Source organism: Ambystoma mexicanum, chromosome 1q (assembly GCF_040938575.1).
Source record: "Ambystoma mexicanum isolate Mex_15411 chromosome 1q, UKY_AmexF1_1, whole genome shotgun sequence".
Taxonomy (NCBI): Eukaryota; Metazoa; Chordata; class Amphibia; order Caudata; family Ambystomatidae; genus Ambystoma; species Ambystoma mexicanum.
Window position 1 is genome coordinate 1508575793 of NC_090922.1, and position 23682 is coordinate 1508599474.

Below are 23682 nucleotides of genomic sequence, written 5' to 3' on the forward strand. Positions count from 1 at the left end.
CTTTCTAATAAAAAGCCAAAACGATGTTCCTACTGTGTTTTGACTCCCTGTACCTTGCCTTCACATTAAGGGGTCACATATAGCCGATGCCTGGAGGTGCGGGGTGTTTCTGGGAGAAAAGAGCTTGATAACCGACTAAGCAATCACTGTGTGAGTTATATTGTTTTGTGGGTTCAATTGCAAGTAATCTGATGTAAAGTGACGACTGCCCATCTCTAAATTGTACCTGTGTGTTGTAGTATCTGAAGGTCCATCAGAAATATACGTCAGTCAATTGGTGCAAGATAAATGGTGATATTGTGTAGTGCCATGGCGTTGGTGGCCGATGTCTTGCTGACGGCCCTATTATTCTTTGTCAAACCTTAAATAAAGATATATTCTCACTAAACACAGGCCTGGTTCCTAGCTCATTGGTGGTAAAGCAGGTATTTGCTGGGTGGTACGACACAGGTTAGAGGCCTCACTAAAGTTGAATCTGCAAAGCACTTCGTTGTGCTCCACCTGACCTGGGGGGATGGGGAGGAACGCCCCGAGTTGAGAGTGGCCGCCCAATAAATCGTGACTACAGTGATGATTGATCTTGGGCTTAATGTTGCCTGTGATATGAAAGTGATGACTGACACATTGTACACGACTAAGCTCGTTCTTTCTGGTCTTACTCGCGGCATCACCGCTTGAACACCAGCTCCTCTTCCAATCAGAGTCTATGTTGGGATACGTGCACCCTCCTGGTAGCTTCTAATCCGCAGCCTCGATCTATGCTACGTAAACCATCTGCTGCTTTCAATCTGCTGTATCCATGCCTCGACACCTCGGCTAGTTCTGCAAGGCCGCTAACCTGTATCATGCATCTATGATAGCTATGCAAGTGCTCTCCTTATAGCTTCTCCGCATAACTCAAGACATATGGTCTGGTATAGGTGTACCTTCTGTGCAATGTTTCACCCAGGGGTGTTAGGTCTGGAAAAGATCTGGGGCTAGGCTAATGTCAGGACTGTGGGTACTCTGGACTAGCCAGCATTTTGGTTGGAGCACCTGAGTTTCTATACGGGGCTACAACCAAAAGACCTGGGGCTATAGCCCCCTCGGCCCCCCCCCTTGCAACACCTCTGGTTTCACCTGAGATCTGCGCTGGGGCATGACGGCTAGTGGTCTCTGCCCTGTATCCATGCAGCAGTCTGGCAAATGTTCCCGTAGCTGCCATTGTTAAAATGCAACCTGTACCTGCGCTAGAACACTGGTACCTTCACCCTCAGGTGCAATGCGCTCACCTTGCATGCAAGACGAAGCGGAGCAACACAGGTTCGATCCCCGGGTCCATGCTTAGAAACCTCTGGGCATTAAGCACGGTATAAATGACCAATCATAATCGTAAAACCCTAGGCTGCTTATGCTGCACTTGAAATGCCCCCTGTTCGGTACTCAGATTCCTGCAGAAATCTAGCGGATCCAGGGAGTTCCCTTGCGGATCAGATTCCTGCAGGAATCTAGCGGATCCAGGGAGTTCCCTTGCAGATCAGATTCCTGCAGGAATCTAGCAGATCGCGGATCCGGGGAGTTCCCGTGCGGATCAGATTCCTGCAGGAATCTAGCGGATCCAGGGAGTGCCTGTGCGGATCAGATTCCGGCAGGAATCTAGCGGATCCGGGGAGTTCCCATGTGGATCCGATTCCTGCAGGAATCTAGTGGATCTGGGGAGTTCCCATGCTGATCGGTTGTGATGATCGCAAATGGTTGGGAGAGTGCGGTCTTTGATCCTTGATTTCCTTGGTTTGGTGGGGGCTCAAACCTTTCTATGTCTCGATTCCCCAAATCCATTAAGATATCCCTGGATGTGGGATGGGCCTTTCCACCCCACATACTACCGAGTGAGCCGTGATTGGTGGGTATACTGAACAGACTACAAGTCAGCACCTATCAGGGTGGGGCTTGCACCAGTGCATCGACCACTATAAATGTTGAGATGAAAAAAAGGCGGTCAAAATATAGATTGAAAAATAGATAAGTACCTACAATGTTGTATCTAAAATAATATAGTCAAAACATCTAAAAAAACAAAGAGAAGTACTAAATGAGGTTGAAAAAGCATTCAAACCACTGTCCAATATCTTGGATTGGAATAATTATTAACGCTGTGCAGAGACGGAGCAACGCATTAGCTTTCGAGGCCCAATGGACCTTTTCATCGGATGGGGCTCAGCACTTTGCTCTCATCGGATGGGGCTCTGCACTTTACCCTCATCGGATGGGGCTCTGCACTTTACCCTCATCGGATGGGGCTCTGCACTTTACCCTCATCGGATGGGGCTCTGCACTTTACCCTCATCGGATGGGGCTCAGCACTTTACTCTTTATTACCGGGATTTTGAAAGCTAATGCAGTGTCTTTGCTCTGTATAATATTTGCAATTAGGCCAATTAAAGGCATGAAAACGTGCATTGTGTGTGTTTGTCATTTTATCGCATTGTAATGTTTTGCCCAAACATATAAACATGCAAAAAATTTAAGAACAAAAAAAAAAGGGTGAAGAGAGGTTAAACAATGAAACCATAGCCTCTGTTCATCTGGGGACGAGGGGAGGGGGAATCACATACTAGTCCAGGGTCGCCATTTATAGAGGAATAACTTCAGTTTTTATGCATTTTCCTTTGGGGTCGTGTTTTTAAAGACCGAATATAAATTTCACAGCATGCGCGGGCGCCTCGAGAGTACTCGAGCACCAATCGACGGGCACCGTCAGCGGTAAATACACACAAATTGCCATCTCTCTGTGATTGCTATAAGCACTTCACATTTATGTATTAATATAGAACAACAGCCCCGTCCATCACAGGTGTTGCCTAGCAACCTCCCACAGCAACAAGGAAACAAAAAGGGATTTATGGTCCATTTCGGCTCTCCGCCCACCCATCGCCTGGAGGTAAGTACTCTATAGATGCAGGGGTGGGAGGGGGAGGTGGAGTTCTGCAACCCTTGTGAATGTCAGGTGGTAGAGACAGCGAGTAAGAGGGCATGCACAGGACTCCAGAACCAGGTCATAACAGTGTAGCGGGAGCCTAGGAACAGCTTACCAGGGTGTGTAAAAGGTGTCCACAATCAGCACACCTTCTCAAACCCTGAACTAAACACAAGCACACCTCTACAGCACAACAAACCGCACACACTTCACAACACCACAACAATGAAACAAAGCACACATCGCCTCGCCCACCAGCACATGGCGGCTACCGACCGAAAAAACACATCTATGCTCAGTGAACGGTGTCAACTGAACTAAAGCAGATCAGTGCTCTCTTGCTCAGTACTACTAACTTACCCGCCTCCCGCTTGCTTTATAGAGCCGCCAGAACGCCAAAGCAATATGCAGGTGGCAACAGTGTATGGTATAACTACCTTTAACATAACACACTAGGGTAGGTGTGAGGAATTCGACCGTCCATATAGGGGGTGTGTGCTCGCCTGGGTTTTTTGAAATTTTAAAAATGAAACTGAATGATGGTAGATCAACCTCGGGAAAAGGTGTGGGGTTAATTTGTACACTTTTTCCTATGCTCACCGCATGACATACACATAGATCTGTGTACTCTGGATGGACAAAGCCTACAGGCGCCGTCCTCCCTGTCATATATAGCTGGGATATGACAGCCAAGAGTACATCAAGGAATCTCAGAAGGGGGAAGGCAAAAACTTCCTCCTGCCATGGCCAGCCTAATTAACTAACAAAGGCTCCAAGAATCAGCCCTATCCTTTGTTAGCTCTGCTGGTGGCAGCTTTGCATACTAATCAGAGTTCATTCAAACAGGCCCACGGGAGCCTGCTCACATGACTGACAAAGGACAGGAAAACCCCAACAAACTTTGTTATGCACTGTGTCAACCTTAAGCCAGCAACCGCCTCTCAGTATCAAGGGCAGTGACCTGTCATGTCTGGAACTTTGTATTTACAGTAGTCATCCCCACAGGGGGGCCCCATTCAGAAGGTACGAATAAGTGGTTTGCAGGAGTCAGAATGTCTGATCCCACCACAGCTTCAAGGGAGACTTGCCGCATTAATCAGAAACCACAGAAAGTTCAATTAACCAGAGAGACCCTTCCATCCGCAACAGACAGGAAGATGGGTGGGACTTAGTATTGCATGTTTTCACCCCTTTACCTTTTCTGTTGCAAAGCAGTCTGGCAGTATGACCTCATGCATACTGAAGATTGTTGGTGGGTTCATTAAGGTAGGCATGGCCTACACCAATCACTGGGGCCCATTTAGCTTTAAAAGAGGGTTGAGCCGCTCTTTTGGCAGATCATCTGAAGATGTAAGTAGTAAGAAAAACAACTCATTTGGACCCTGGCTTAAGGTACAATCTGCCTTCCAGCTTCGGCCAGTAAAGGAAGGCCAGGATTTCCAAAGAGGGAGGCAAGATCCTTACCCTAAACCTCTCTCAGGGAACTCCAGAACCGGTACCCAGGCAGCACACTGCATACCCTGATAGGCTCTGCAAGCAAGCTTGCTAGATGGGAAGTGCCAGAGAGTCTCTGAACCAAACCCAGGACAAGACTGGTGTCTGCAACACTCTGCTCAGCTTTAGGCCATCCACCTTAAAGGATGACACAAGTCCATTGAAAAAACTAGTAGGATTGCATCGACAAGCATCAACCAGTGTCCGCCTTAAAGGACATTTTCAAGCCAGTCAAGCCCCTCAAGCTGAAACCGACTGCACCTCCGACTATTGTCAAGCCACAGTCGCTAACATCATCCGAGATGCCGCGAGTAGTGCTTAAGACTCTCCAACCAGCACTGAGACGAGTCCATACCCGAGCCGCCATGTAGGCCAGCCTGCAGCTGTCTGTCCAGCCTCGCTCGCCGAACTGCCTGCCGCCTGATACCCGCAGCTGTCTCCCATCTTGAACTCTGTTGCAGAAGTTGCAAACTGCCCTGAAACCGACTCGACACGGTCGAGCACCAAGACATTCTACAAGCACAAGGTACATTGTGGTTCTGTCCCCCTGGTCTTTCCCCGAAAACCCTTAGTTACATTTCACAACCCATTGCTCCCTTTGTGCTGAAACCAAGTTTTCTTGAAATGTTGCGATTACTTACTTTTCCTACTACCCTGTCAGTTTCAAGAGTGCATCCCTTTTCCTTCTTGAAACTGTCTCTCCTCTGCATCCCTTTAGAGGGTGGGTTGTATTTTGTAGTGTGCTAGAACTGTCTGTGAATAATAATAGAGTAGATATTTTTATACAACCTTGACTGGACAGTCCCTTTTATCATTGGGTAATAATAGTATTTTCCATGTGTCCCAACTAATCGACGATCCATGACCTTTTGGAGAGAAGCCTGCCGTTCTGTCCACGTTACCAAACTTGGAAAGGGAGGTGTATAATTTGCTTGCGTTTCAAATCTGGTCGAAAAGGTAAAGGGGTGTAAAACATGTAATCCTAAGTCCCACCCATCTTCCTGTCTGTTGTGGATCAAAGGGTCTATCTGGTTAACTGAGCTCTCCATGGTTCCTGATTAAAGCGGCAGGTCTCCCTTGAAGCTGTGGTGTGAAAAGACTCTGTATCCATCAAATCACATACTCCTACCATCCGAGTGGGGTCCGCCCTGCGAGGGTTACCTACTATAAACACATGCACCAGACAGAACACTTCACTGCCCTTGATACTTTAGGGTGGGAGCTGGCTTCAAGTTGACACAGTGCATATGAAAGTGGTGTTGGGTTTCTGTCTCCTTTGTGGGCATGTGGGCCTGTTTGAAGTATACTCTATTAGTTTGCCAATTGCTGCCACCATCTGCGAGGGTAAACAAACTGACTGGGCGGATCCATGTAGTCTTTGATAGTTAATTGGGCATGCCAGGAGGAAAGTTTGGCCCTCCCCCTTCTGAAATACACTGTGTACCCCACCTGTCAGATGCCAACTAAATATGACTAAATGCCAAATTATTATTATTATTATTATTATTATTATTATTATTATTATTATTATGATGATGATGATGACAGGGAGGTCTGCACCTGTAGGCTGTGTCCACCCAGAGTACACATGCCTATGTGTATGTCATGCGGTGAGCATTTGAAAATGTCTGCAGATTCGCCCCACACATTTTCTAGAGGTTGATCGACCATCATTCAATTTCTGAATTTTTTTTTTTTAAAGTCCTGGTGAGCGCACACCCACTGTGCGCATTGGTCGGATTCCTTACACTAGTGCGCTAGGAGGCTCCCAGAAACAACTGGCCACCAGAACAGGTTTTTTGGAATGCTCAAACACCATCAGAACCAAGTTAAAAGGACATGCAAAGCGCATTAGGAGAGCTCACAGGAGCATGCACAAACCTCCAGAATTGCTCACTAAGGTGCAAAGAGGCCTCTAGAACGAGCTCCCTAGAGCGTACACAAACCTCCAGAACAGTTTCCTGATGAGAGTACAGGCCTTTGGAAGCCACTCGCTCAACTGACGAAATTCACAACCACTGCACTAGTGGGCAGATGCTTTCATAACCATTTCACTAGTGAATACACAAGTGTACACAAGTGCAGTGTCTTGTGAGCGGCAGAGAATGAGGAGCAGGCACAGACATTCAGCGCCACAGCCAAGCAACCCTTACTTGGAGTGGTACCAAACAATAGATGCTGAAAGGAGTACCTAGCTAGTAACACTTGACACAGCTGGTCCCCTCTTATGAAATCTGTGCGTAGCGCCTGCGCGCCTTTTTGACACAGTGCTCAATATCCATCTCTTTGTGGTGTATGAGCTTAAACTATCCAATTTCCAACAGATGAACAGTTCCAGGCCGGCCTGAAGTGTAGAAGTCAAGCATATTAACAATAGAAACAGGTGGGCTGGATGCAATGATGAACTCGGTAAAAACCCACACACTGTACACATCTGCTTGGAACAGGCCCCTCAATTGAAAAAAAGAACTCATAAATCAAGGAGGAACGTCTATTTATTAGGAGATGGACATCGAGGTACAGGATTTCTGGTGCAGACAGCGTTTGTGGAGTGTGCACATGGCAGAAGACGGGGGTCTTCTGGCTGTGGCCAGCTCACTCTGCTCTGTGGCCTGGGGCCTAGTCTATCCCTGCACTGGTAGGGGTTTACACTGCCTGAGGTTGATGGCAGGCAGAGAACGAGCTCACCTTCTCTCTTTGGCCTGAATAGAAGGGCAGTTTGGAGTTTGATTGTACGCAGTCCACGCAATGGGGGCTAGCCCAGGCCGAGGGTCGGCTAAATGGTGCAGACAGAATCCTGGTCCTGTCATTGGGCTTCAGATTCTCGCAGAGGCAGCACAGTGTCCTCTGTAGGCATCTATGCATTGGCCTTGTTGGGGTTCCCAGATCCTTCTTCAAAAGGGATATGGGGGTCACGCCAGCCAGCGGGTCCTTAGCCTGCCATCCCATGTAATGTGCAGTTGGGTCGCATTTCGCAGTCTGGTTACCCATTTAAAGATTTTGCATAAGATTACTGTAATGTCATGAGGGATCCTCATTCCCGTATCGTGGGAGTGCGACGATAAGCGCACTAATTCCGCAGCCTGTGCTGAGCAATGCAAAGGCAATCTCACTCTTGTAATTAGTTCAAATTCACCCTCTCGGACTCTGCCTATGTGAGGTCAACTGTGCATGCAGGTTTGTAATGCTGGAAAAGGAGGGGCTTCCTTCCACGCAGACGGCACTCCAGTGCAACATTCTGACCTATTGGAAAAGCTTATGGAGGCATTACGGATCCTATTGACTATCGCAGTCATAAAATGCGCAGCACATACTGAAAGAACAGACATGATTTCTCATTGAAACGAAGTCGCAGACTTAGAAGCTAAAAAGACAGCATATTTCACAAATATCTCTCATTTTGAAGAAAGAAGTGTTCAGCAAATGACAGGACGATGCATGTTGGTAAAGGAGGGCTTTAGCATGCTGTCTATTATTCCGTGAATTGAAATACAAGGTCGATCTTCACACAAGGAGCACGATTTATAGAGAAACCATGCTTCATCCCCCACTGAGGCAATCTGGAGGCAGGATAGCATTCGCTCCTATGCACCAGAGAACCTCAATGCTTAGATGATACCCTCACTCCTATCCACCAGAGAACCTCAACGTTCCTACGATGGACGGATGAGAGCAAAGCATGCATAAGTGGCACACTCTTGTTCCTTTCATTTAATAAATAATACAAATTATGATATACAAAAAATTGGCATTGCAAAGCCACGCCAAGGTCCTAAACATTTCAACAATGGGGTGATATCGGGCGAATAAGAGCACATAGCACAGTGCTGTGCTCTGGAGTCAAGGAGTGCCTTGGGACCCCGAGCAGCAGTGTCTGCGACCCTGCCCTTCTCAGTGCGTGAGGCTACCGTCCCTGTATACAACAGTCTCAATCCGATTTTACACCAGGCCTCGGTATTTCGGTGTACAGTGCCGAGTACACGGAAAGCCGCGTGTACGGCAACCCGCCGATGAGCCAGGGGTGGCAGTAGATTCAAAAAGCCTTTCAGCTTTGATATATTTGCAGGACACTTGGAACCGGAGCCAGTTCCCAGCAGAGGGAGAGCATTTCCATAAAACGCCCCCTAAATAAAACACGTCATAAACACCACAGCCTCCAAGTCTGCTCGTCCAAGGGGCCATTCAGGGGTAGAGCTGCAAAAGGCATTACAACCATGCGAATGGCACCTGCAATCCCGAATTCATCCATACAGCAAAGCACTGGCGTTGCATGTTTTGGACTACAACTACCAGCAGACTTAGACAGCATAGTCAAAAGGTGAGGTCTCATGGGAGCCGTAGTGCAATATATCTGGAGATCCACCAGTTGCAGACCCGTGTTAAGGACCATTTCAACTAACCCATGGAGTCAAACCCATCGTGAAGTGAGACCCCCCCCCCCCCCCAATCCCCCTTCCTGGACAACACGTGCACGTGCAGCCTCGTGCCCGGAAGCTGTGGGGCTGCAGTAGATTCTGAGAAGCAACTTTGCACTGTAGTTTATAGGCGACCCTGCGCCACTGGAGAGAGACCCTACTCCAGTCCTGAAATGCACTTTTACTTTAACCATTTTATTCAACTGGAATGACCCAGGACTATAACTCCCAGAATGCAACGGATGGATAAATGAAAGCCCAAGATCGGGGTAGTGTCCCCGCAGGTGACATGTGTTCACTCTGCTGGTAAACGGGACTATAATTATTAGTTTTAAGAACACACAGGCAAGTCAGTTTCAAAAATAAGCCTCTGCACTCAGGTGAGGATTTCACTTCTTTAAATAAAGCAGAATTTCATCCGGCAAAACAGCTTTACCCGTCGCATTTGGGTTCCTTCTATGCCAATTCTGAGCACAGTAGCAGATGGCAAGCAAGGGTGGATGGGAACCAAAAAGGGCGGTGCTAATGTTCATCAAAGTGGCCACATATTACAAGGTGTGACCAAGTCCAACCACTTTCCCAATGTGGAAATAAAAATAGGCACCCAAACAAACGGGGCCCATGATGCCGAGGCCCACAGGGAAATCCCAGAGTTCCCTGTGGGCCGGTCCACCCCAGGGTAACCACACAAAAGAGGCCCAATCCCAGAGTTCCCTGTAGGCCGATCCACCCCAGGGTAACCACACAAAAGTGGCCCAATCCCAGAGTTCCCTGTGGGCCGGTCCACCCCAGGGTAACCACACAAAAGAGGCCCAATCCCAGAGTTCCCTGTAGGCCGGTCCACCCCAGGGTAACCACACAAAAGAGACCGTGATGCCGAGGCCCACAGGGAAATCCCAGAGTTCCCTGTAGGTCGGTCCACCCCAGGGTAACCACACAAAAGAACCCGTGATGCAGAGGCACACCGGGAAATCCCAGAGTTCCCTGTGGGCCGGTCCACCCCAGGGTAATCACACAAAGAGGCCCATGATGCCGGGGCCCACAGGGAAATCCCAGAGTTCCCTGTAGGTCGGTCCACCCCAGGGTAACCACACAAAAGAGACCCGTGATGCAGAGGCCCACAGGGAAATCCTCGAATTCCCTATAGGCCGGTCCACCCCAGGATAACTACACAAAAGAGGCCCAATCCCAGAGTTCCCTGTAGGCCAGTCCATCCCAGGGTAACCACACAAAAGAGACCCGTGATGCAGAGGCCCACAGGGAAATCCTCGAATTCCCTATAGGCCGGTCCACCCCAGGGTAACCACACAAAAGAGGCCCATGATGCAGAAATACTCGCTGTAGTCCGGGAAGCATCAGAAGTTTACAGCAGTACCAGCTAGGACTACAGACCAAGCACATTATGACTACAGACCAAGCACAATATGACTACAGACCAAGCACATTATGACTACAGACCAAGCACAATATGACTACAGACCAAGCACATTATGACTACAGACCAAGCACATTATGACTACAGACCAAGCACATTATGACTACAGACCAAGCACAATATGACAGCACATCGTGGCAGAACTGTGTTCCAGTTTACCAGATAATCCTCACATATTGTGACAGTGTGTTGCACAATGCTTTAAATGGGCTGGTCCTACCCAGCCCAGAGTACCTGGACTTCTTATTGTTGAGCATTTGAGTGCCTGCACTTCTCAACACCTGAAAGAGTACCAGTACTCAACTATGTGGCGAGGTGAGGATTCAAGTTTTCCATTTCACTTTATCGCAACTTCAAGAACTACACTTCTGCGGCCTTTGCTGGAGAAAGCAGCGCCCTCGCCCCCCTCCTCTCTCCACCACCGGCAGTGCCCATACTGTCTCCTTCAGGGCCCCCCTGCAGAACAAAAGGAGGGACAAACATGCAGCTGCTGTGCTCTCAGCACACTACTCCGCACACCAGGCGCGGAACACCGTTTCCCCAAGTGGCTTCACCTGTTACCACTGGTGCCCTTTGATATGGCAGGGGTTGATTTGGAAAGGCTGGGACATTGCTTTATAAAGATGTTTATTTGTTATTTGCAGTGCCTATTCCGTAAATGTTTCAGTAATTGGAGTTGTGATGAAAGGTTTTTGACTGAAAACTCGCACGCAGCTCCATTTACATACCGATTTTCTTATTAGGCAATAAAATTGACCACTAATAAAACTGCCCTTCCAAAACTTAGTTTACAACTGTGATATCTGCTGGTTTGATGCACAAAATAGAAAGACTTGTTTTATATATTCAAACTTTCTTAACAATGCATAACAACAAACTGGAGGATTGTGTGAAAGGATCCTAGTTGCACTGCTTTACCAAAGTGTGTGCTCTTTGGCACATCATTTAATCTCACTGGGCATTGCCTCTAATCAGGGTGTGCCTAAAAGGGACTTGTGCCCAAGGTGCTGTGCGAAACGGCCGGCGCTGAAAGCGCTGCGCTGGAATGACCAGTTTCGTAGCTTGGTGAGTACCTGCACTTTTTTCCATTAAAAGCACTGGTGTTGCACCATTCTTAAAATAATGATAGCGCTATAATGCAGCATATCACAGAATTAGCAAATAAGCTGCACACCGTACGCTTAATTGACGCACCATTCGAAAGCCAGATAAATGTGAATAGCTACAACATATTGCCAGAATAGTGTGCCAGACAACAATACAGATCGAGCAAATCCTGCTGAGATAGTGTGCCAGAGAATGTTAGGATAGAACTAACCAACGATTTCCACAAACTGTGCCAGAGAATGGTATTTCACGAACCAATAATGCCCGCCAACCTGTGGTCCTCGAGATGTTTTGCACTACGACTCCCATGATCCCTCACCATTGACTACGCTGGATAGGGCTGATGGTAGCTGCAGCACAAAAGATCTAGACATGGGGACTGCAGACCCCTGCTCTCGTGTAACCAAGAGGTTCCACAGACTGTGCCAGTGAACGTGGAAACACGACCCAGAAATAACATCACGTTTCCCCAAAAATTTTGTAGAAACAAGAAATGAAGTCTGCGTGCTGTGCCAGAGAACACTGCAAAGCTGTCAAAATATGGGGCCAAAGAATTTTCCATGGCTTTTAAAGCCAGCGTCTTGTGCCAGAGAACGTACCACATAATGACAGTCAGAGGGAGTATGGGGGGGGCAGCAAAAAAAAAAAAAAAAACTGGTCAAGAGTTTCCATGTGGACCAATAAGGCAAGAACGGGGCAGGCAAACGATGGGGGTTACTTACAAGAAGTCCCCCTCACATGCAGCGGACCTCAGCTCGTGACAAATCAACTTTTGAGGCACCAGTGGTCCAGGGATGGATATTGGTCTCTAAACCATCAATCAGTCACACACCTCTAATACCCAAGAAGGGATCCGAACAGATTGGAAACACAAGCAAATTGTAAACCTCCTTGTCCAATTTTGATAACGTGGACGGAAACGGCAGGCTTAGCTCTGCAAGGTTGAGGTTCGTTGATTAGTTGCGACACAGCGAAAATACAATTATTATCCAATGATAAAAGGGTTGTATAAAATTATCTATTTTATTATTATCACAACAGAAAGTTCTAGCACACTACAAAATACAACCCGCCCTGTAAAGGAATGCAGAGCACAGACAGTTTCAAGAAGAAAAAGGGATGCACTCTGGATACTGACAGTTAGGTAGATGGTAAAGTAATTGATCGCAATAGTTCACGGATGCTTGGTTTCAACACAAAGGGAGCCATTGGGTCGTAAAATGTCACGAGGGGCCTTCGGAGAAGGACCAGGGCGACCAAATCACAATTGACCTTGTGCTTGTAGAAGTAATTGGTGTTCGACTGGGTTGAGTCGGTTTCAAGGCGCCTTGCAGCTTCTGCAACAGAGATTAAGACAGGAGAAAGCTGCAGGTATCAGGCAGTGATTTGGTGAGCGAGGCTGGATGGACGGCTGCAAGCTGGCCAACATGGCGGCAAAGGGACAGAAATAGTTATCTCGGTGCTAGTTGGCCGGTCTGAAGCGTTGATCAAGGCGCCTCAAGACGACGTTCGTGGCTGCAGCGTGACAACAGTCAGACGTGCAGTCGGTTGAAGTTCTAGGGGTTCGACTGCCGGGCGCTGGTTGATGCTTGTCGATGCACTCCTCCTAGCTTCCTCACTAGGCACGTGTTGTCCTTTAAGGTGGATGGCCCAAAGCTGAGGAGCGTGTTCCAGGCAGCTGCCTTGTCCTTGGTTTGGATCAGAGACTCTCTGGCACTTCCCACTTGGGAAGCTTGCTTGCAGAGCCTAGCAGGGCACGCTGTGTGCTGGCTGGGTACCGGTTCTGGAGCTGCTGGAGGGTCCCTCTGGATTCAGTATCTCACTCTGTTCCCTGGGAGATGTTTAGGGGAGGGAACCTGCTTCCCTCTTTGGAAATCCTGGCCTTCCTTCACTGGCGGAAGCTGTAAGGCGGACTGCACCTCCAGCCAGGGTCCAAATGAGTTCTTGTTATTCCTTGCAAAGTCTTCAGATGATCCGCCCAAAAGAGGCGCTCTTCCCTCTTTTAAAGCCAAATGGGCCCCAGTGATTGGTTTAGGCTAAGCCAACCTCAATGAACTAATCCTGGGTCCCCACCAACAATCTACTGTATGCATGAGGTCATAACCAGAGTGCATTGCAACAGAAAAGGTAAAGGGATGAAAACATGTAATACTAAGTCCCACCCATCTTACTTTCTGTTGTGGATCAAAGGGTCTCTCTGGTTTATTGAGCCCTCTGTGGTTCCCGATAAAAGTGGCAGGTCTCCCTGAAAACTGTGGCAGGACGAGACTTTTGGTCTCTGCCAAACAACATATTTGTACCTTCTGAATGGGGTCCTCCTGCGAGGACGACTACTGTGAATACATAGTCACAGACACAACAGGTCACTGCCCTTGATACTGAGAGGCAGGGCCTGGCTTCAGGTTGACACAGTGCATATCAAAGGTTGTTTGGGTTTTCTTGTCCTTTGTTATCCCTGTGAGCAGGTATCCCGTGGGCTTGTTTGAATGAACTCTGATTAGTATGCGAGGCTGCACCAGCATCTAACAAAGGAAAGGGCGGATCCCAGAGTTTTCGGTCTCTGCCTGCTCCTCATTCTCTGCCGCTCACAAGAGTCTGCACTTGTGCATTCACTAGTGAAATGGTTATGAAAGCATCTGCCCACTAGTGCAGTGGTTCTGAATTTCGTCAGTTCAGTGAGTGGCTTCCAAAGGCCAGTACTCACCTCAGTAAACTGTTTTAGAGGTTTGTGCATGCTCTAGGGGGCTGCTATAATGAGCCTTGCATGCCCTTTTGACTTGGTTCTGATGGTGTTTGCGCATTCCAAAAAACCTTTGCTGGTGGCCAGTTATTTCTGGGAGCTTCCTTGCGCCCTAGTGTGAGGAATTCGACCATGTGCATGGTCGGTGTGCGCTTAGCTGGACTTTTTGGAAATTTTATATGAAATTGGATGATGGTCGATCAACCTCTGGAAAATGTGTGGTGCTAATCCGCAGACATTTTCCTATGCTCACCGCACGACACACATAGGCCTGTGTACTCTGGGTGGACACAACCTACAGGCACAGTCCTCCCTGTCATATTTAGTTGGCATCTGACAGGTGGATTACAAAGTGTATTTCAGAAGTGGGAGGGCCAAACCTTCCTCCTGCCATGCCTAATTAACTATCAAAGACTCCATTGATCCGCCCTGTCAGTTTGTTTACCCTCGCAGATGGTGGTGGCAAATAACACACTAAGAGTATAACAGTCAAACAGGCCCACATAGGAGACCGAAACCCCAACATCCCTTTCACATGCAAGATTGTGTTAAATTGAAGCCAGCTCCAGCCCTAAAGTATCAAGGGCAGTGAAGTGTTATGTCTGGTACATGTGTTTACAGTAGGTAACCACCGCGAGGGGTCCCCATTCAGATGGTAGGAGTATGTGATTCGATTGAGACAGTCTTTTCTCGCCACAGTTTCAAGGGGTGACCTGCCGCTTTAAATCAGGAACCACAGAGAGCTCAATTGACTAGATAGACTTTTTGATCCACAACAGACAGGAAGATAGGTGGACCTCATTATTTATTACATGTTTTCACCCCTTTACCTTTTCAAAAAGATTGGAAACATAAGAAAATTATACACCTCCCTGTCCAATTTTGGTAACGTGGACGGAACGGCAGGTTGATCTCCGCAAGGTCATGGATTGTAGATTAGTTGCAACATAGGGAAAATACTATTAATACCCAATGATAAAAGGGACTGTGCAGCCAAGGTTGTATAAAAATATCTACTCTATTATTATTCAACAGACAGTTCTAGCACACTAAAAAATACAACCCACCCTATAAAGGGATGCCTAGGAGAGACTGTCTCAAGAAGGAAAATGGATGCATTCTGGAAACTGACCGGAGGGTAGTAGGTAAAGTAATTAATGGCACTAGTTCAATGATACTTGGTTTCAGCAGAAAGGGAGCAATGGGTCATAGAATGTCAATAGGGGTCTTCGGGGAAAGACCAGGGGGACAGAACCACAATGTACCTTGTGCTTGTAGAATGTCTTGGTGCTCGACTGTGTCGAGTCAGTTTCAGGGCAGTTTGCAACTTCTGCAACAGAGTTCAAGATGAGAGACAGCTGCGGGTATCAGGCGGCAAGCAGTACGGCGAGCGAGGCTGGACAGACGGCTGCAGGCTGGCCTACACGGCGGCTCGGGTCAGGACTCGTCTCAGTGCTGGTCGGCAGGTCTGAAGCACTACTCGAGGTGTCTCGGACAACGTTAGCGACTGCGGCTTGACAATAGTCGGCGGTGCAGTCGGGTTGCAGCTTGAAGGGCTGGACTGGCTTGAAAATGTCTTAAGGCGGTCACTGGTTGATGCTTGTCGATGCACTCCTACTAGTTTTTTCACTGGGCTTGTGTCATCCTTTAAGGTGGACGGCCTAAAGCTGAGCAGAGTGTTGCAGACATCGGCCTTGTCCTGTGTTTGGTTCAGAGACTCTCTGGCACTTCCCATCTAGGAAGCTTGCTTGCAGAGCCTAGCAGGCTATGCTGTGTGCTGTCTGGGTACCGGGTCTGGAGTTCCCTGGGAGATGTTTAGGGGAGGGAACCTGCCTCCCTCTTTGGAAATCCTGGCCTTCCTTCACTGGCTGAAGCTGAAAGGCAGACTGTACCTTCAGCCAGGGTCCAAATCAGTTGTTCTTCTTACTCCTTGCAAAGCCGTCAGATGATCTGCCAAAAGAGGGGCTCAATCCTCTTTTAAAGTCAAATGGGCCCCAGTGATTGGTGTAAGCCATGCCTCCCTTAATGAACCAATCCCGGGTACCCACCAACAATCTCCTGTATGGATGAGGTCATAATCAGACTGCTTTGCAACGGAAAATGTAAAGGGTTGAAAATATGTAATACTAAGTCCCACCCATCTTTCTGTCTGTTGTGGATAGAAGGGTATCTGTGGTTAATTGAACTTTCTGTGGTTTCAGATGTATTCGGCAGGTCTCACTTGAAGCTACGGTTGGACCAGACGTTCTGACTTCTGCAAACCACTTACTCGTACCTTCTGAATGGGGTCACCCTGTGGGGATGACTACTGTAAATACAAAGTTCCAGACATGACAGGTCACTGCCCTTGATACTGAGAGGCGGGTGCTGGCTTCAGGTTGACACAGTGCATACAAAAGGTTGTTTCCCTGTCCTTTGTTAGTTCTGTGACCAGGTCCCCGTTGGCCTGTTTGAATTATCTGTTATTAGTATGCAAAGCTGCCACCAGTAGAGCTAACAAAGGATAGGGCTGATCCTTTGAGCCCCTTTGTTAATTAGGTTGGCCATGGCAGGAGGAAGGTTTTGCCCTCCCCCTTCTGAGATACACTGATGTACCCTTGGCTGTCATATTCCAACTAAATGTGACAGGAAGGACTGCGCCTGTAGGCTCTGTCCACCCAGAGTACACAGATCTATGTGTATGTCATGCAGTGAGCATAGGAAAATGTGCAGATTAGCCCCCACACATTTTAAGGAGGTTGATCTACCATCATTTAATTTCATTTAAAATTTCAAAAAAGCCCAGGCGTGCACACACCCACGGTGCGGATGGTCGAGTTCCACATACAGCCATACAGGAGGAAATGGATTCTTTTACCAGGAAGAACTGGATTCTTACCCCCTCCACCGTTTTACCAGAAGTAACTGGATTCTTACCCCCTCCACCCTTTTACCAGGAGGAGCTGGATTCTTACCCCCCCCACTGTTTTACCAGGAGGAACTGGATTCTTACCCCCCTCCACCCTTTTACCAGAAGGACTGGATTCTTACCCCCTCCACCCTTTTACCAGGAGGAACTGGATACTTACCCCCTCCACCCTTTTACCAGGAGGAACTGGATACTTACCCCCTCCACTCTTTTACCAGGGGGGACTGCGTTCTTACCCACATCACCATTTTACCAGGAGGGACTGCATTCTTACCCCCCTCCACCCTTTTACCAGAAGGACTGGATTCTTACCCCCCTCCACCCTTTTACCGGGAGGAACTGGATTCTTACCCCCTCCACCCTTTTACCGGGAGGAACTGGATTCTTACCCCCTCCACCCTTCTACCGGGAGGAACTGGATTCTTACCCCCTCCACCCTTTTACCGGGAGGAACTGGATTCTTACCCCCTCCACCCTTTTACCGGGAGGAACTGGATTCTTACCCCCTCCACCCTTTTACCGGGAGGAACTGGATTCTTACCCCCTCCACCCTTCTACCGGGAGGAACTGGATTCTTACCCCCTCCACCCTTTTACCGGGAGGAACTGGATTCTTACCCCCGCCACCCTTTTACCGGGAGGAACTGGATTCTTACCCCCTCCACCCTTTTACCAGGAGGAACTGGATTCTTACCCCCTCCACCCTTTTACCGGGAGGAACTGGATTCTTACCCCCTCCACCCTTCTACTGGGAGGAACTGGATTCCCAGCAGAATATTCTATGATAATTTGTAATCCGATTCCTGTGCTTCACAATTTCACACAAAATAACTTTGTTTCCCAACTGACAGTAAAATGCACTGCCCTCTCTCTCCACCACCGCCTGTTGTCAAAGGCATTCTTGTGTGCCTGGAAAGTGTGTCGGATAATCAACAGGTGACGAGCCCCACACACAATCAAGGCAATATCCGCGACATCACCAGGGTTCGGATTTGAACGAGCTTGAAAGACTCCCCCGAGCTGATGCGGCTAATGTCGCCCGGGCGGCCCTGCCGCTCAGCACCCATCTCTAAACGGAAACCCCGAGGATGCATTGACACCGACTAAGTCCCACCTGCACCCCCACGACCCACCACCCGTAGGAAGCTGCATCATTGACTGCATGAACCCAGTCTATCTTCCTGCCCCGCGGCTTTTCCTCAGCCGCCACCCCAACTAATCGGAGAAAGGCAAAACCTGGGGGTGCTGAGGCAGGCCAACCTCAGCCTGGATGTCCAGATCAGCGCTGTGGTCAGCTGTTTGTGGCCTCCCCTTTATCGCAAGGTATTCCACTATGGAGTGGTGAGCTCCGTAATCAATTGCAGCCTGGACTGTGTCAACTTCACCTACATGGGTCCTGCCCCTGCACCCAGATCCACTACCCTCGGGTGGTTCCTAATGCGCCGGGACGGCTGACCTTGGGTCGCATTCACCCCATTGCATCAGGAGATCCGCTGGAGGCTGTCCATGGCGAGGCCGGTTGCCCTCTAAGAGCTCGCGATCCACAGATCTGCCACTTCTAGAGGTTCCAAGACCAGAGGAGACAGAGGAGTCTCAATGCAGGCCCCAAGGCTCTGGAACACCCACCCATTGAACTTCCATCGCCTCCCGTGCTTCAGAGAGATGGTCAAAACGAAAGCGCCTTGGATTATATAAAATAAATAAATACAAATACAAAACTTTGATCTTCGTCCTCAGACCTGCGCTCCTCCTGCGCCTGGAGGGAATTCAGTTTGCCTTGCAGCGTCTTTCAAAAAGAGGGCAGAAAACAGGCTGCATGTTTATGAATCCAGAAATCGTAATAACTACCGTCTTTACACCCCCAGTACACTGAACTGTTTGATCCTGGACTCTTTTACTATAAACCTTTTAGTATCATCAAACTCAGATGTTCACATTCCATCAATCTAGATCCTATGGACTGCACAGATCGCTGCAGTGGAAGCGAAACCCACTGAGTTATTTTAGCAAAAAATGGCAGCACACACCATGAAAAGGCGGGTGGCAATTCCCCTTGCTAAGCAAGTCAAGGGGATTCTGCATGCAGGCATGCATGCGTTAGACTGCATAGCATGCATTCCAGACACCTTCCTACCGCGCGGTTATTTTACCACCAGGACGCCTTAATCGCATTATACGATTCACTTTCCAGCGCGCGCAGCGGATGAAAGGTCACTGTCGCGATTAAAATGGCCTGATTAAAATGACGCTTACAGCATTCTTTTTTTCACAGGGCCTCAATTAAAAACCCCCAGGGGCTGTGTCATCGCTCAGGCCCCGCTGCACGCCGCACGCCAACGCCAAGGAACATGGGGAATATGTACCCGTAGACTTCTCCCCCCCCCCCCCCACTCCGGACACCAGAAGGGGCCTGCTGATCTTCTGTGAGACCCCCCTGCCCTGTGTCAGAGCAAATTCCGCTAAAATGGCTACAAGATCGATGCACAATCAGCGTATTGGAATATTTAATCTAAAATAATGTCAAAACCGTGGGCGTTTACCTTGACTCCACTCGGACTTTCACACCGCACCGCACGGCACGGCACCGCACGGCACGGCACGGCAGGTTATTGCTTCCTCTGCAGCTCACGCATCCAAGCTGATTAACGCGTGCAGACCAAGTCTTAAGACGATGGTTGCTTCACCATTGCCGGGGCGCCCCTAGGCTAGGGACTGGACTATTGCAATGCCACATTTGCAGGCACCTCAGTTGCTTCACCATTGCCGGGGCGCTCCTAGGCTCGAGACTGGACTATTGCAACACACCATTTGCAGGCACCTCAGTTGCTTCACCATTGCCGGGGCACTCCTAGGCTCGGGACTGGACTATTGCAACGCCCCATTTGCAGGCACCTCAGTTGCATCACCATTGCCGGGGCGCTCCTAGGCTCGAGACTGGACTATTGCAACACACCATTTGCAGGCACCTCAGTTGCTTCACCATTGCCGGGGCGCTCCTAGGCTCGGGACTGGACTATTGCAACGCCCCATTTGCAGGCACCTCAGTTGCTTCACCGTTGCCGGGGCGCTCCTAGGCTCGGGACTGGACTATTGCAACGCCCCATTTGCAGGCACCTCAGTTGCTTCACCGTTGCCGGGGCGCTCCTAGGCTCGAGACTGGACTATTGCAACACACCATTTGCAGGCACCTCAGTTGCATCACCGTTGCCGGGGCACTCAGACTCTGGACTGGACTATTGCAATGCCCTATTTGCAGGCACCTCAGTTGCTTCACCATTGCTGGGGCGCTCCTAGGCTTGGGACTGGACTATTGCAACGCCCCATTTGCAGGCACCTTAGTTGCTTCACCATTGCCAGGGCGCTCCTAGGCTCGGGACTGGACTATTGCAACGCCCTATTTGCAGGCACCTCAGTTGCATCACCATTGCCGGGGCGCCCCTAGGCTCGGGACTGGACTATTGCAACGCCCCAGTTGCAGGCACCTCAGTTGCTTCACCATTGCCGGGGCGCCCCTAGGCTCGGGACTGGACTATTGCAACGCCCCATTTGCAGGCACCTCAGTTGCTTCACCATTGCCGCTCCTAAGCTCAAGACTGGACTATTGCAACGCCCCATTTGCAGGCACCTCAGTTGCATCACCATTGCCGGGGCGCTCCTAGGCTCGGGACTGGTCTATTGCAACACCCTATTTGCAAGCACGTCCACTAGCAACCTTAACAAATTGCAGCTCATTCAAAACAATGCCCTGAGGTCCTTAACATCCCGAAGCATGAAGACAGAGAGCGCTCTGGCTTCCCGTGCCATCGCTCACAAATGCCTCTCTAACACCGCTCCGAACTACTGATCACAAACATTCTCCAAAGCCGAATCATCAAGACCTACCCGCAACAACTAATCTCAATACCTCGCTACAGGTGAACAGGACCAAGGGGGGGGGGGGGCAGCTTCCCAGTTATAAACAACTTGCCACTCTAGATCTGAAAAAGCACACTGGGCCTTCCGGAAACACCTCAAGACTCTACTGTTCTAGATAACAAGCTTCTGGTCTAACCAACTACCGTACTTGTGCGCTCACTATTCTCTTGTGATACTGATACGTGTAACCAGGGCCTTGATGGCCTTGGGTTTAGTGCGCTTAACAGATGCTACAATAAATAAATCCATTTAAAAGGAAAAGTAAGTACTTCTGTGGTACTTCTCCAACAAGCACACTACTAGTGGTGTGGTGTGGCCTAGGGAAAACATCGGAGGAATTTTCCAGGGGGTGCCAGGGCCCAGACTGAGCGTTCAAAGCAGCGTGCAGGACTGACTCAGGGTCCCTGCGTGGTACCCACGTGGCATTACTGGTACTACCACTAAAACACGAATATTCATACTGGGGGCAATGGTGGCACCCCTGCTATTAATGGACTAAATACCCACACCACTGCTAGAACTGCTCCAAGTAGAGAGGGCAGTTCAAACACCAACCAGTTGGCACAGTTTCTACCCGCAATGTAAGCCTTGAGGGGTATTAATGTGGTATTAACCCCCTACACCCCTCCTCATGGCTCTGTCTACACTCTGGAAACCTCAGTCCTAACCATAGCCTGGCCCCGCTGCCCACATGAAGCCCCCGGTATCCAAGCCCCAGTACCACTGTCCGCATAACACAATGTATACCCCGGCCCCGTCATGTGACCGTATATCACCCCCACGCGCCTCAGCCTTGTTGTGCAGTAACGCAATTTGCCAAATTGGCGCAGTAATACTCCCTTTCCAGCGCAAGGGCCACTCTGCCAGTGGCGCAGAGATGCAGTGGAGGCGGGGTAGGGTGGCAAGAGAGAGGAAAAAGAGAAGAGAGATAGGGAGTGCGAGAGAAGGGAGGTCAACAGGGGGGAGAAGGGGCAGGTGGGGAGTAATGATGGGTACGCTTGTGCAATGCACCATGCCAGACTGCTCCCGCTTCCACATGCGGTATTTAATATCGCGCTAATCTAGCTCCTGGAGGAACAGAGCACCGCATGGGCTCTTATATATACCCACCTTAATGATACTCAATTTGTCATCATTGGAAGGGCTGAGTCTGTGCATTGGAGCGTGCAGGGTATAAATGGACCAGGGTTCAAAATTGCGATTTACCTCCTACTTCGACCCTAGGAGAGCCTGGTTAGCTTAAAACCAACATTTACCAGGAGCTACATTTGGCGACCCGTGCCAACCGGTTGACATTCCCGTGGAGTGTTTCAGAATGTAAATGAAGAAGAAATTGGGCACACTCAAATATAATGGATCATACATAATGGGCAAACAGTTAAAGTGTGCAAGCTGGATTTGCAGTGCACTGTCTACACTCTCCTGGAGCCCCAGTGGTAGCTCCTGCCTACTGGGTGATGGCCGACACCCAGGAGCCGGTTTTAGTTCCTGCTCATTGAATCCTTATTTCGAACCCTGTTGGCTCGTGTCAGAGGGGAGCTTTGAACTCATGAGCGATCCAGACATATAGATGGATAGAGGAATGGAGAGAGCAAAATGGACAGAAGGGTGGATGACCATGCACGAGAGGGAGATGAGCAGGGAGGGCAGGAGAGAGCGAGATATCCAGTTTCCCTTCATATCCGAATCTAACGTAATGCGCGGTCTCCGACGGCCCTCGCGGAGGCTCGGGTGCCCTCTGCCCACATCAGCCGTCACCCGAGAAGTGCGCTGTGCTTGTTGGTGGAGCACGGGTTCATTATCTGCAGATAATGCGCCTCACTTGGGGACTGAAGCCCCCAGAGGTGAAACCGAGCAGGTATTATATACCTGGAAGTGTCTACTCTGCAGGACTCGCGGGCAGCGAATTCTGCATGCAGGCCGCAGAATTTGACAAGCGTAACACGCATGCGCATGCACGCACGCGCACACATCCACGCAGACTATGAGCGCCCTGGCAATGGTGATGGATTTGAGGTGGCTGCAAATCGGGCGTTGCAATAGTCCAGTCCTGAGCCTAGGAACGCCCTGGCAAAAGTACTGATTTAAATAAATAAAAAAAAAAAGGATATATATATATCTATGTATCGACGAGGGGGTGGGGTAAGGGGTTAAAAGATGTGAGGAGGGGATTTGGGATGGGGTTATAAACAAAGGGGAACAGGGGGCTTGGATGGGAATCCCCAAATAAAAAAATAAAAATAAAATACGATTCTTTATTTTTTCAGGAAAAAATGTTTTGTTAAAAATGCTTTTGTTATTTTTTTAATCCGTTAATATCACACGGAACCCAAGTGACCTCTCACCTCTTGTCTTCACCATATACATGATCCCCTTCCTGGATCTCATCAGAAACACGGGCCTCACATGTTTCAAGTACATAGACAATATAGGCATGGTTTACAAACTCACCCATCACAGACACCCCTGACTTCAACACATGCGTGTGTATGGACTGTGTGTAGATGTGTGGGCGCGCGAACGCACATGCGTGTAATGCCTGTCAAATGCTGTGGCCTGTATGCACTTCAAACCTCTACTTATCGCTCACCACGCCTACTGCGGCAGGGGCCCGGAAATGACACATCATCAAGACCACTTCGATTCAGCAACGCCACTCGGGATGCAACTGGAACCCTCACGGAGAACCCTCCTCCTCCTTCCTAGCAAACAA

The 23682-nt window shown here is 49.2% G+C and overlaps 1 protein-coding gene across 12 annotated transcripts in view; it reads right to left on the reverse strand.

Moving 5' to 3' along the window:
• The window catches only part of PTPRF (protein tyrosine phosphatase receptor type F), a 791126-nt gene that overhangs the window by 561229 nt on the left and 206215 nt on the right, over positions 1-23682 (reverse strand). The window lies entirely within an intron of this gene.